This window comes from Neopelma chrysocephalum, unplaced genomic scaffold, assembly GCF_003984885.1.
Source record: "Neopelma chrysocephalum unplaced genomic scaffold, ASM398488v2 Primary Assembly neopelma1_71, whole genome shotgun sequence".
Lineage (NCBI taxonomy): Eukaryota > Metazoa > Chordata > Aves > Passeriformes > Pipridae > Neopelma > Neopelma chrysocephalum.
In genome coordinates, this window is record NW_020897731.1 from 166,881 (window position 1) to 180,127 (window position 13,247).

A 13,247-nucleotide genomic window follows, 5' to 3' on the forward strand; every position below is an offset into this window, starting at 1 on the left:
GATTTTTTGGCAGTAGGGATGAGACCTTGCAGGTAAGGACAATTTTATTCTGCACTGAAACTTTTGGTACCTTGTTTTACCAGTGGTTGGTTAGCCCACATGTTTTCTAAAAGTCTTCCTATAGACTTTCAATTGTTCAAGTAACTGTATGCTTCGTGACTACTGTTTATTCATATCATTATTGCTATATGTTCTTGATATGCAGACAAATATTGTAACAGATCTGATTGATAGGCTTCAAAGATCAGATTGGTGTAATTCCTCCTATATTGCAATGTTTCATAACCCAAGGTCCTACCATCAGCTCTGTTCTGTAACTCCACAGCATCTCTTGTGCTTGTTTAGAGTGATCCATCCTATACTTATTTATTTATGTGGGGCATGGATAGAATTTATTGTTAAAATAACTTTGAAATGTAGCATTTCCAAGACAAGTTTGAAGTTTGCACATCAAACTGTAACAGTCCTAATGAAAATATGTGATCCTTGAACTGAGAATAAGTAAACAAGAGAGACATGGGTCGGTGTCTTCTGACTCACCACTTGAAGACAATTTTACTATCCATAAATGAACGTGATACTTTACAAGAGACGAATACATTCTTCAATCTAAAGAGGGGTATTGGGGTCTGTAGTAATCTGTATTATATCTCTCACAGAGTATGTGCTCTTCAGAGTTAGACTGCCCGGTACCAGACAGCTTCCCCAAGGAGACAGCACTCCTTTGTTCCTTTCTGGCTGGGTTTTTGGCTTATTAGTTGAATTCTTGGCACAGTTGTTGGACAGATGTCCACAGCAGTCACAATCACAAGACTGTTTTGGGTCTTATGGTCGTTAGGTTTGGTTTCTAAGGAACTTTCAGCTCCCTTTTCATTGTCTGTGCCCTTTTGAGACATAGCTGTCCTCTCCACCACCTTTCTGAAGGGCAAGGCAATTTTCTACATAGTTCTGATCTTTCTCCTCCTGATAGCATTGCTATGTCACAATAACCCAGTTATATCAAATCCACAGATATGTCTTACATAAGAATGGAGAAAAGTGTAAAAAAAAATAATTCAGAGGTTCTACCTCTGCTGAGTTTTTACCTTCTCTTGGATCTTACAGGAAGTCCCAGCAAAATTCATGTTGAATGTACCAGGCAATGTATTGAGCCTGATGAAATACAACACAACGACTCAGGTGCTAAGAGCCAGTCTACTGGTACAGTTCAACAGGTGACTACAGTGAAATCAGATGAAGCACTGTCACAATGACAAGGAAACAATTTACGTAAAATACTTTAAGAGCAGTGATGATAAAGTAAGAATATTTTTATTGGTCATATGAAAGATTCATCTAGCACAGTACTTTTTTCTCCAAAACCTTGAAAGGGGTGAACTTTCTAGAAGGAGAAGTGTTGTATTTTTTTAATTGATGATGGGTTTTCCTGCTTTAGATTTTCCCACTTTAGGTTTTCCCAGGCTCACTTGAAACCTGACTGAACTCTTAATATCTGCAGCATCCTGAGGCAAGGAGATCTACAGCCTAATCACAGAATCACCACATTTTGTGGCATTTGTCTATGCCCTCTTTGCAATGGGGCATCTTGCCCTAAAAATAATTTCCAAGCTGTGAAGCTTGATGGATTTATACTATGCCATGAGGCTGTTCCCAGACTTGTTCTTGGTTCCCTTGCTATTGGTCACTAATGTTCTATTTGCAGTTTTACTGTTACTAAGTACGAACCACCAGCTTTTTGGAACCATGATAGCCCAAGTGTTCATTCCTCAATGGTAATAACCAGCTCAGGGCCCATTTTATATGATGTTAGGAAGATTTTTGCAATTATGTTCAATGTATTTGAGCTTGCTGTGTTGCTCAGTATTATTAAGTCCTTCCTCACACTCAGCATTTATCTTTACTACCCCAAGTAACTCAATATCAGCACATTTTTTCATCTCCCTTCTCCAGTAAGTTTTCCATTACAGTACTTTTATTATATCGTGTATGAATATGCTCAACAGCTTTACTGCCATGCCAGTTTCCAAGGAAGAAAAATGCCTTTCTTCAAAGTGAAAACTCTCTGTTTAAATCCTGCCTTCTTTTTTTGCATCTTTTAGCCATTTTTTTGACATTGGTGGGCAGTTTCTTGAGAAGACTTTGACAAGTAACTGCACTGAGGGTGTTTTAGAAATCTGAATAAGCTGGATAAGCTGGATCTACCTTTTCACATGCCTAGTGACTCCTTTAAGGAAATCCAGCAGATTGGCTTGTGAAACATAAACTCTCTTTCTAAGAACTGTACTGACTCCTTCATAACACATTATCTGTATTGCCTCTCCTAATTGTTTTATTACAGTCTTTATTAATTCACTCTGGTCCAGATGCTACACCTGTAGATCCTGATTTTTTTAACAATTAAAGAAAAAATCACAATCACATTTATTACCTTTCGCTTCTCAGGTAAAATGCTGCTTTTAAGCAAAAGGTTATACACCATAATTTGAGGTACACACATTGAAGACCTTTGAAAATACAGTCTTGTCCTGGTGAAAAGGTCTTACATGGAAACTTCCCTAACTCTTTTAGACAAGTAAGATATTTATTCAGCTTTTCTGTAATGCTCTGCTATGATCTTATCTTCTCTGAGTGTACCTTTAAACTTTAATCATATATTGACAGTACTGATTCCCTGTTTTGCTGCCTGCACTTGATGCATTTGGAAAAGGATTTACTGTTGGTTTTTATACGTCTTGCAAGTTGCTTTTAAACAACAGTTCTGGCCTATTTTACTGTGCTCTTAAGCCTTTTAAATTTATTATATATGCATTTGCATATGCATCAGTTTTTAAAGGATACAGTGATGGATTCTACATCCTTGCAGGATATAAAAAATCTACTCAGCTTTGCTCAGTTCAAAAGGATGATTACAGTGAGGATTCCTGCCAGAAAAATGCTCAAAGCAGTGGTTCAGGGAGTTAAATAGTCTTCATGCTAACAAGGATTTAAAGATAACTATGGGAGAAACAGGGCAAACATAGCCCACATAAGAGAAAAGATTTGAGAAAGGGCATAAGGATGTCAGCAAAGTCAAAGGGCAGGATGAGGGTGACTCAGTGTCCTGTTGTTAGGGAGCAAAGCTGGAAAGTGCCCTGGTTTCCCTAGCAATACTTGCCACCCACACCAGCAACTTCAGCTGTCTCCACCAGGCAGACACAGTCAGGAGCTTCATGCTTCCTCACACTACGAGGGTTTTAGTGCTGCTGCTGCCTCAACCCTGGCATGCTCCTCCTTTTGTTGTGCCCACAATCAACCCCGCTCCTGAGAGATGCCTGATTTCCCATTTTTCTAATGATGATTTCATCCTCCTACATGATACTGAAACCCTTAGCCACCAAGCTTTCTGGTGTTCATGCCTTCATAAGCATGTCTGAAGCTGAAGGGCTCTGAAAGGTTGTATTCGTGTGCTGGATTTTATGTCTTGCTTAGTGTGAGCTATCATAAAAAAGGCTGTAGTAATGTGAGTAGTAATTTCCTTCTGGAAACTTCACAAGCATGCAAGTTATATCACTTTGACAAGATGAAGATGATGTTACTCACTAGCAGCAGACTGGAATTGTTCCGATGATTTCCGTTACCGGGCAGTTTTCTGTAACAGACTGGAAGGAGTAGGAGGAGATCACAGCACAGAGCACTCAAATCATGAATCGTATGATGGAGGTTTAGCAGTGTGTTATTTGGGATTCTCTGCCCCTGCAGCCGAGGCTAGAGTTTGTTCATGCCATTTCAAAAGTGAAAAAAAGAGAGCTTTACCTGAAGACATGTTTCACTGTCACTAAAAATTTGGTGTTTACAGTCATTCTAATTATATGCTTGGTGTGAAACTGGTTACATTTTGAATTTTAAGGAAGTATTCCTTTGGAACATATGATGGAAACTGATGTTTCTCACCTATCTTGCCAGAACACAGGTTAGCAGATGAGATCATGTGGGAAAAGTTCATGCTTTCTACTAATAAGAGCAGGCAAGTTAAGGAAAATACATTCTTCCAGTCTCAATAATGGCCTTCTCCTCACTTAGTGAGTATAATGATGAGGACTGAAAATTCCAGATATCCACAGTGTGGTTATTTCCTCTGATGACCAGGTAGGTGACAGATTACTTTCTTGGAATTTTTATGAAACTCTGTTTTTCAAACACTGTTTTTGTTCTTTCTAGATATTTCATGCAACTGCAAAACATGTTAGTCAAATGGACATCCCTGAGTCTCCCATGACAGAATGTATGATGCCAAACCCAAATTACAGCTGCTTCAACACAAACACACTAAGAGCCAGGCAGGAAAGACTGTTGTTTTCTGTGGAGAGGAATGATACAATTTGATTGCAAATGCAGCACAGCAAAAAAGAAATGGAATAATCTGTGTTGCCAGCGACGGTAATGACCGCAGACAGATCACTTTACTCCCACCCTGCACATCCGCAGCACTGTAGTATTGAAGACAAGGAGGGACGTACCAGCTGTCAGCCAAGTACATCGGCGAAGTATTAGTGAGTTTATTTCCTTAAAGCTTCAGCCGGAAAGCGTGACAGAAATAGGCAAAACGCCTTCACAAAGCCTTGCTTTTTCTGGCATACTCCCTTAATCCATAATGGATTGTTCTGTCTCTACAGGGATACAGTTGGGCCCTGGAATAGGTTATGTAACAAATTAATTGCAGTATTTGTCAGCATTAAAAAACAACAACAAAAAAAAGCCAAGACAGAGGTTTTATTTTTACCAAAGGCTTGGTAAAAGTCCTATAAACACAACAGAGAATATTGCTAATGAAAACATTTGCTCTTTCTGAGATCTCTTTATCTTTGGAATTTAAATATTTTTCATGTTTCTCTGGTACTTCCAACAAAAAAAAGAAATAAAAATACTCTCTTTGCACCTAAATATATTGTCATTTTAATGTGTGCCTTTTGGAGAGAACAATCAGAGTCCTTGTGCCTCTTGGAGCAAATGTTATTTTTGATGTGTACTGCACTGTTACTGAGAGGCCCCACTAGGGCCTCTTGATAGTGTCTCTGGAGCCAGACTCGTGCTTTCAGTCTGCATTCCCATGGCAGAGCAGCTAAAAGAAAGAGCAGCAAGCAAAATAAAAACTGGCCGTGGTTCTGGAGTAAACAATAGAATGATAAATACCTGAGAATATTTAAAGCATTAGGTGTGTTGCATATTTAAATAGGTAACCCAGTCCTGAATCCCATAGTCAGGAATCTTGTTGGTGTCACAGCACCAGTTTTTGATCTGTCACTTCTGTATTTTTGTAGGTATACAATTCCCTGATGCTTTTCAAGCAGAATACAAATACCTGAAATTTGATACAAATGCTTTAGTTCCTTGAGACTGGGCACGTTTTTACATATGTTTTACTGGGTAATTGATAGGATTACAAATAATCAAAACCAAAAAAAGCAAGCACCCTACTCTTACTCCCACCCTAGGTTTGCAGTTTGGATGATGCCCAGTTTGGTACAGACAGCTTGCATGGGGCTCTTTGTGACTCTTTGTGCCACATGACTGTGTAAGAAGCAAGGAAAGAAACTCTCATGGACCAGCTGGAGCTCAAAGTGTGTAGCGAGCCATCACAAATGGGAAATCAGGTATAAGCAGGGATTGTGCAAGAAACAGAAAGAAAGCCTGATCACCAGAGGTAAGCCATGTCTCGAGGCCAGGAAACGAGACTTGCCAAGTGTCAGCTAACTTAGGCATGCGAAGACAATTATAACAAAGAGACCAAGGCTTTGCAAGCACATTAAAAACAAAAAAGAGAACAAGGAAGGAGGAAGCAAAGCCTCAAGGCAGTGAGGGACAGTGCCTTTCTCAGAATTCTGGGTGAGCTGGCTAATGAAATCACAAATAAATATTTTTATAAGTCTGTTAGATTTGGAATCTAGTTCAGCTAAAAATCACATACTATTTTTCATAACGAGGCTTATGCAAATTCTGCATTTAAGAAGAACAGAGGTGAAAGCAGCAGCACAGTTACAGTACGTTCAATCTGATTTGTTATATACAAATTTGAAGGAAAAAAATAATTAAGGATGTACAGATAAATGGGATAAAATGGAAATTTTTTCCCACAAAGTAGACCATGCCAGACTAGCCTGACTAGCCTGACCATTCTCTTTGAAAAGAGCATGGATTTTTTAGATTAAGGTAATATAATATTTATTGATGAAATGAAGTCGGAATGTTTCCTCACTCCAGAAGATTATTGTAATTAAAAGTAACTGGATGGCTTCAATGACTACCAAGCCTGGCAGAGTTCAGAAAGTGTTTGGACAATGCTCTCAGGCACATGGTGCGACTTTCGCTTTTTCCTGTGCAGAGCCAGGAGTTGGACTTGATGATCCCTGTGGGTCCCCTCCAACTCAGAATATTCTACGACTCTATGATTTCAATAGTGTGTAATAAAGTTGTGAGCCGGTAAAAGCTTCAGATTCAAGTAACAAGTTTATCAGTTTGAGACAACTGAGAAAGAGCAAGCTCATAAAATAACTATGTTTTCCTGATGTTACACAATGTGATCCTAAAAGGTACTGGGCTGGGTTCTTCCAGGAGGAATGAGCAAGTGTTCAAGTCCCTTGAGCTGGAACACAGCATGAAAGTTAGGTCACACAGAAAGCTTATCTTGTACAAAACCAAAATTCAACTCAGAAGAGAGATGGAGAAGGGCCAGTTACCCTGCAGTACAGTTTGTATCAGGGCTTATTAGTTTAGCCTTTGGTTTGGGGGTGGGGAACATTTTCCTTGCTAAAGACCAAGTATGCCTTTCCAACACATTTGGCAGACCGCATGTTAACATGTTCTGCTATCCAGTAATAACATACACACTAATTTTAATCACGGGCTGTACCTTATAAAATGAAGTCACAGGGCATGTTCAGCCAACAAAGAGAAGGTTCCCCACACCTGCTTCAGCTTAATGTGCTTAACGCACTGATCTGTCTTCTCTGGAGACTGAAAGTTCTGGGTTTAGTCAGGCAGGAAAATATATGCTGTAATTTCCACCAACAAAGTCAGGATGTTCTGACACAGAACTTGCACCAAAATCAGTGGAAGAGCTGCATTCAAACAGCTTTCCTGCTTGTGGTCTTTATATGGGACTTGTGTTACTCAGTCTGCCCACAGTTGTACACAGCTCTCAGTCTTTGTGCAATAGAAACCTGAGTCTGGGGCAAAGGCTGCTGCTGGCTGCAACTGAGACACACACTGTGGGAAGGCTTAAGAAACTTCATTTTCCTTATGTTCTGCCCATGCAGTGTCTTTCTTGTACTAAGAAATTATTATTTTCCTTACATAGAGACTCCTTCAAATCCAATAGCAGGTGTTAATAGCTCTGTATTTACGTTATAAATTAATCAAAGGTCAGCACCAAACCACATCTCCAGCTATTGCCAGTCTCTGTTTTACTTAAAACACAGGAATTCATTCCAAAGACCAAGCCTCCTCTCTATTGTATTCAGAAGAGGGATTCTCTTTGCTACTTCTTGCTACAGATTTCTGTGAATGGCAAAGAGAAATACCAATAAATGGCATTGACAGGAAATATCGCATCGCTTTATTTTCTGACCACAGAAACTACTCTATATCACAGTAAAGGTTAAGGGCTTCAAAACTGTTAAAGTATTAGCTGACTAAGCACCAAAGGAATATGCTGCTTTTTATTCAAATAAATCTCAGAATGATACAGTCATTTGGGTATATTGCCTTATTAAGTTCTTGTTTTCAGTTACATTCTTGTTAAAAAAGTAAATGGTATTGAAACTGACCACTTTGTACCTCTCACAGCAGTACTCTCACAGTAGTAACACTACTCTGTAGATCATTTTTACAAGTACAAAAATGCATTCTAAGTTGCTGAACATTTTTAAACAGCTTTTTCATAATTTTTCTTATCTATATTTTTAAACATAATTTTGATTTTTCAATATTCTACTCATATCAATAAAAAAAATAAAACAAAAAACCCCAAAACATCTGGGAAGTAATAAAAGGCAAATGGAGAAACAAACAAAAGCCCGATAAAATCGGAAATACTGAATGAAAAGTATATCTCAATTTAACAAGTGAGAATGAAGTAAACCTCATCTTATCAAATTAGAGCACTTAAAATTACCTTTCTAGCCATGTAACATTTCTTGGGGGTACAGGTAATCTGCAGAGTGATGGGGTCTCGCTACCGTGGGTGTGGGGAAAACCTGGATAAAATGCGAGTTGAGTGCAGAGGCAATGCACGGCTCTGCACGTGGCCAGCCTGGAGTCAGCACGGCTGGCAGGGCTCTGGGCTGTTTTGGGCATGGGTTACCTCTGCAGTGCCCCTGCTACCAGAAACCAGGCACTGAGAGCCCACCTGTGTCCACAGAGCCTGGCTGAGCGCTGTGCCCTGCCCAGACCTGAGCCGACCACCCTTGCAGTGCACCAGGCCTGGGTCAGTGCCTCCACCTGCTTCCCCATGGACACAGGACACTTGCAAAGGATCCTCACCATGTATTACAACCTGCTTTCTCCCCGTGCCTCGTGTCTTCCAGGCAGGCACCCGTGTCAGACCCTGCTGCCAGTCAGATAAAACCCGATCCCCAAGTCACGTCCTCTGCGGATGCAACTTCTGGAGGTGGTGGAGTCACTGCCCCTGGAGGTGTTTAAGGAAAGGCTGGACGAGGTAGTTTAGTACCATGGTCTAGTTGAATGGTGTGCTCGGTCACAGGTTGGACTCGATGATCTCAGAGGTCTTTTACAACCTATCCTGGCTCTGGACAGACCCGAGGCAGTGGCCGCCGGGAGAGTTCAGCACACACAGCCCTGGCAAAGCCGAGCGGTGGCTGGTTCGGGCCGGACCCCGGCAGAGACCCCTCAGCCACCCCCGCCCAGCCCGCTCCCCGCCCGGACCCGCGGCCGCCCCGTGAGGGCGGTGCTGCCCCGCCCGCCGGCAGCTCCCGCCGGCGGAGCGGGCGAGGGAGGCGAGGGCGGTTCCGTCCCGGCAGGTGAAGGAAGGGGCGGGCGCGGGGTGCGCTGACCGCGGCGGGGCTGCGGAGCGGGGATGAGGGGTTGGTGTGGCGGTGGCGGTTGCCGTTGCTGCTGCCCGCGGAGCTGAGCCGAGCCGAGCCGAGCCGAGCCGCGCCGCGGCTGAGGTAAGCGCCCTGTCCCCTCACGGCGCCCTGTCCCGGCGGGGCCGGGCGGAGGCGTTCCCGTTCCCGCTCTCCGGCTACCGCCCCGCTCCACTCGCACCCCTGTCCCCGCTCCCGGCCCCGCGCGTGTCCGCGCCACCCTTCCCCCCTCCCGCCGCTGCGGGGCCGGAGGGCGCCGGGAAACTCCTCGGGTGAGTCACGGGAGCCTCGGGAGCCGCCGTGCCGGCCGCCCCCGGAGAGCCCCGCTGCCGGGCGGGGAAAGGCGGCCCCGGAGCTGCCGCCCGGGAGCGGCCGGTTTCCCTGGGGAAGGTGCTGCTCCCGCTGCTGTGAGGGGAACAGCGGGAAGACGCCTTGTGTCTCCCCGTCCCGTGGGTTGACGCGTTCAGGTCGGTGCTGCTTTGGTCGCCTGCAGGTGGGAGGCGGGGTGGGGTCAGGTCACCGGCCTGAGTCCGCCCGTGTGAGAAGGAAAGGCTCTTTAGGGGGCGGAAAAAAGATGTAGGTGCTTTCCTGTAGCTGTATTTCCCACTTGTGTTGAGCTGCGGCTTTGAGCTGGTGGTGTGAGCGTCGGGAGTCATCTGCTAGCATGTTTCCAGTGGTAGTCTAAATGTATGTTAAAGGATGAGGCAAGACGTTTTAGAGGCGAAACATGGAGTACAAATGCATTTGTGACAGCATTTTCTTTAGCGTTATCATCTGCTTCAATCGTGGAAGTCCCCTCCTATTTACTTGGGTCTGTCACTTCAGCCTCAGTGTGTAGTTCCCGTTCATCTACAGGTGTAGGCTCTGTGCAAGCTCTGTACTGTACCTCTTGTATCAGTAGAGAGCAAGGACACCTGGTGTGTGCTTAGTTAATTTGTCAGCTTTTATCCCACAAGTGACCTGTACACAAGTGACCCAAATTGGATACTGCCAGCCCAAATGAATTGAGAAAGTGGAGAAATGTTTCCCATCCTACCATCCTGCCCGCTAAGACTTCTTTTCTTGAGTCTTGATGCTAGAAGAGTCCAGGTCAGTAGTGGGACTGAACTGGTCTTTTACCATGTCTAACTTCATCATTACAGGTGCAGCAGTGTTGCTGAGCACTCGTCAGAGTCTCCTGCTGTTTGTGTGCTCGGATTGGCTGTGCACAGAGAGGTTTAAAGTTTCCTCTTGGAAACTAGTTGTATTAAACTGATATGTTTCCTACTGTGAAAAGCAAATTTCCACTTTCACTCTGCTCTTAGGTTTAGTGTCTTAGAGGTTATGAAACAAATTTAGATCTGAATAATTATACACCTCTTCTGTTTATTTTTGTTGTATTTGTACAGGAAATGTAGAGTGTGAGCCTCTGTAGTTTGTTTCCTTCATATATCTCTTTCACGCTTCAGACAAAAGCAGAATTAACTTGCTGTTTTTCTTTTAGGCATAACACATTTCTTTCCCTTCCTGTTACAGTATTTTGGAGCCATCTTGCTGTTGCAGAAGAGCTGATTAATAGATACATTTTGCCAATATTCCATTAGTGAGGAGTCAGTACTGGGTCAGCTTAGTGGTGGGTTAAACGCTGTGTCCTGTTTCTCATGTTTTTGTTTTAAAATCTCCCAGCTTTCCATAAACTTCTCCACAAAGCATGACAAACTTCATACTAAAAGGTCCAGAAAGTAAATAGCTTTTTTTTTCCTTTTTTTAAGTTATAAAGGAGGGAAATGGGAAGATAACAGTTCTGGAAAGGGTTAAAGGGTTTAAAGTTTTCAAAGCAGTAAGAATGAATACATCAAGATAAGTTCCAGTAGACATTTCAAGCAGGACTGTCTGAGTGAGAATTCCTGTGTTTGTGGCCAATCTGATCAGTTGACTGTGAATCTGGAAGCTCCTGCAGGCAGATGAACCCACTGTACTTCGAAGACCAGACTTCCAGTCTAATATTGCTGTTAAAAAATTTGGTTAGCCTACAAGTAAAGCCATGAAAAGTTTCAGGGGCCATGAAAAGTTTCCTTCTCCCTTAAGTAGACGTGAAGCAGTCTCCTTTGATGGAAAACCAAACATGGTAGTCGCTTTGGTAATGAATGCTGAGTAGAAATGGAAATGCGTTAAGAACTGTTAACTTGTTCTTTACAGCAGTGAGACAAACAGGGATGACCAAAAGGCACATACATATTTGTCATTTTAACTGTAGGAGAAGTGCTTCTGACACTCAAGCCCTGGTGTTTGCATTGTTTGCTCTTTGCCCCACAGCCCTTAGGTTGCTGGGGCATTTGTTGCTCTAATAGAGGGGTATGTGTTTTAACTTGACAGCATTGCCTTAGTGTTGGTGTGTCTTCCGGTCTGTTCGGCATGGGATGTTAGACAATGGGTAACTTAGGCTTTTGTCAGACTATCCAGCAGTTTCATAAGTTGTTTGGAATGCGCAACCCTGCAAGTATTGAGTCCATTAATTGTTTCTGGCTTAAGCCCTAATCTTAAAAGCACTTACAGATGTAAGTAACCCTACTATTTGTAAACTGTTAGTTTGTGTTACTGTAGGATCAGGATTTTGGCTTACTACTTCTGCCGGGCCTTGATGGAAAGTTCACAGAAGCTCAAACTCTCAGTAGCATTGATGGATAGCTCTATAAGCAATGATGAGGACTCCTAACAGTTAGCAGGGAAATGCCAGAATAAATTGATTTGGTTTCGATTTAGAAGTGTTGGTTGATACAATGATTATTTAACAATGCATTTTGTCTTTTGCGAGGGATTTCTGGTGGGAGAGAGAAAATAACCTCTTAGATGGCTATTCCTCTCGTGAGTAGCTAAGCATTCCTCTGGCCTTTTTTTTAAGGTAAACTTACTCCACAAAGGCATTTCCTGATAACATTGCTTCACAATTGCTTTTGAACCTGTGCTGTACTGGAACAGTGTTCAGAAGGGAGTTTTGGAGTCTAGAAATCAAAGGGACTTAAGGCAGCCTCAAAGGTAATCTAAGAAGCTCAACACATTTCAGTAAATGTGGTGCTAAATGGAATGTGTATTTCTCATGATGTTATCACATGTACATATGTCACTGTTTGTTCTGACCATATTAATGAACCATTGCTAACTCTCTTGTTAATCAACACCCACCTCCTCCTTCTATCAACACTACTTATTTTATGCTAAAATTACTAAATGAGTTATGCCTTTTGTGATATATTGGGGGAAGGATAGAAGGCACTGGAGTTTTGATCAGTATAACTACGCTGGGTATCATTGTAAACTTTAAATAATTATTTATCGTGTTGTATATTACAAGCATATGTATCATCGGCTTGCTTGCTTTAGATGACTAGACTAGAGCACATGAGAGAATTCTTAGTACACTGTGCTTTTTAAGAGCAATATACTGACTACACAGTATTTCTCCAAGACCTGATTTTTTTCCAGTCTTGCCTCTTCTCTATACACTCCTGTGTTGAATTTCTTTTTTCTTAAAAAAAAAGGAAGTTGAAGAATCTGCATTTCACCTAACACATGCAGGAATCTGAAAACAATTTTTCCTGAGGTAAGGGGTTAATTTTAAACAAGGCAATGGTTAGGAGAGAATGCAGGAACATGACTTCCTATGGAAACAAACCTAAATGTTGTTCTCCCCCTATCCCAGCCTACCAGCATAACTGAAGTCTATTTATTTTGTTTGCGTGCCAGCTCATTTCCAGTAATGACCAAGTTCTTATCTCTTCCAAGGTGGTGTTATTGCAGTAGTTATGCATATCTGAATATCTTTGGCAGACAGATACTCAAAGATGATGTAGTGCAGAAAAGGAATTACAATTGCTCAGAAATCAGAGCCTGGCAATGCTTATGGCTTCAGCTCCTGCAAACTGTTTTTTTAGGAGCAGAGAAGAGCCTTGCATGGCTGTTGTAAGCATTTCAGTTGTGTGTTCCTGCCACTGTCACAGGCTGGTTTAAGCAGGCTAATTCAGGGGCACCTAATCTGTAGTTAGGGCTCTCTCTAAAGTACTTCTGGCAAAGCTTCATGGAAAGTGGACGTTCCAGATCTGTCTCCTAGAACAGTTGTAAAGAGCTGAGCTATCTAGCTGGTGTGAGATAAGCAAGTCTTTGGCTAAGTTTTGGAATAGCTGCTCGCTGAAT

General features: G+C 42.4%; 1 protein-coding gene across 2 annotated transcripts in view; it reads left to right on the forward strand.

Annotated features, from left to right (window-relative positions):
* Positions 1 to 9,058: 9,058 nt before the first annotated feature.
* SH3BP2 (SH3 domain binding protein 2) overlaps positions 9,059 to 13,247 on the forward strand; it is a 35,950-nt gene continuing 31,761 nt past the window's right edge. The window contains exon 1 of one of the 2 annotated variants that reach the window (XM_027686646.1): positions 9,059 to 9,161. The gene's annotated coding sequence lies outside the window, so the exon portion shown is untranslated. Of the gene's footprint in view, positions 9,162 to 9,274; positions 9,350 to 13,247 lie in introns of those variants that run through there. The other variant, XM_027686648.1, reaches the window with a different exon arrangement.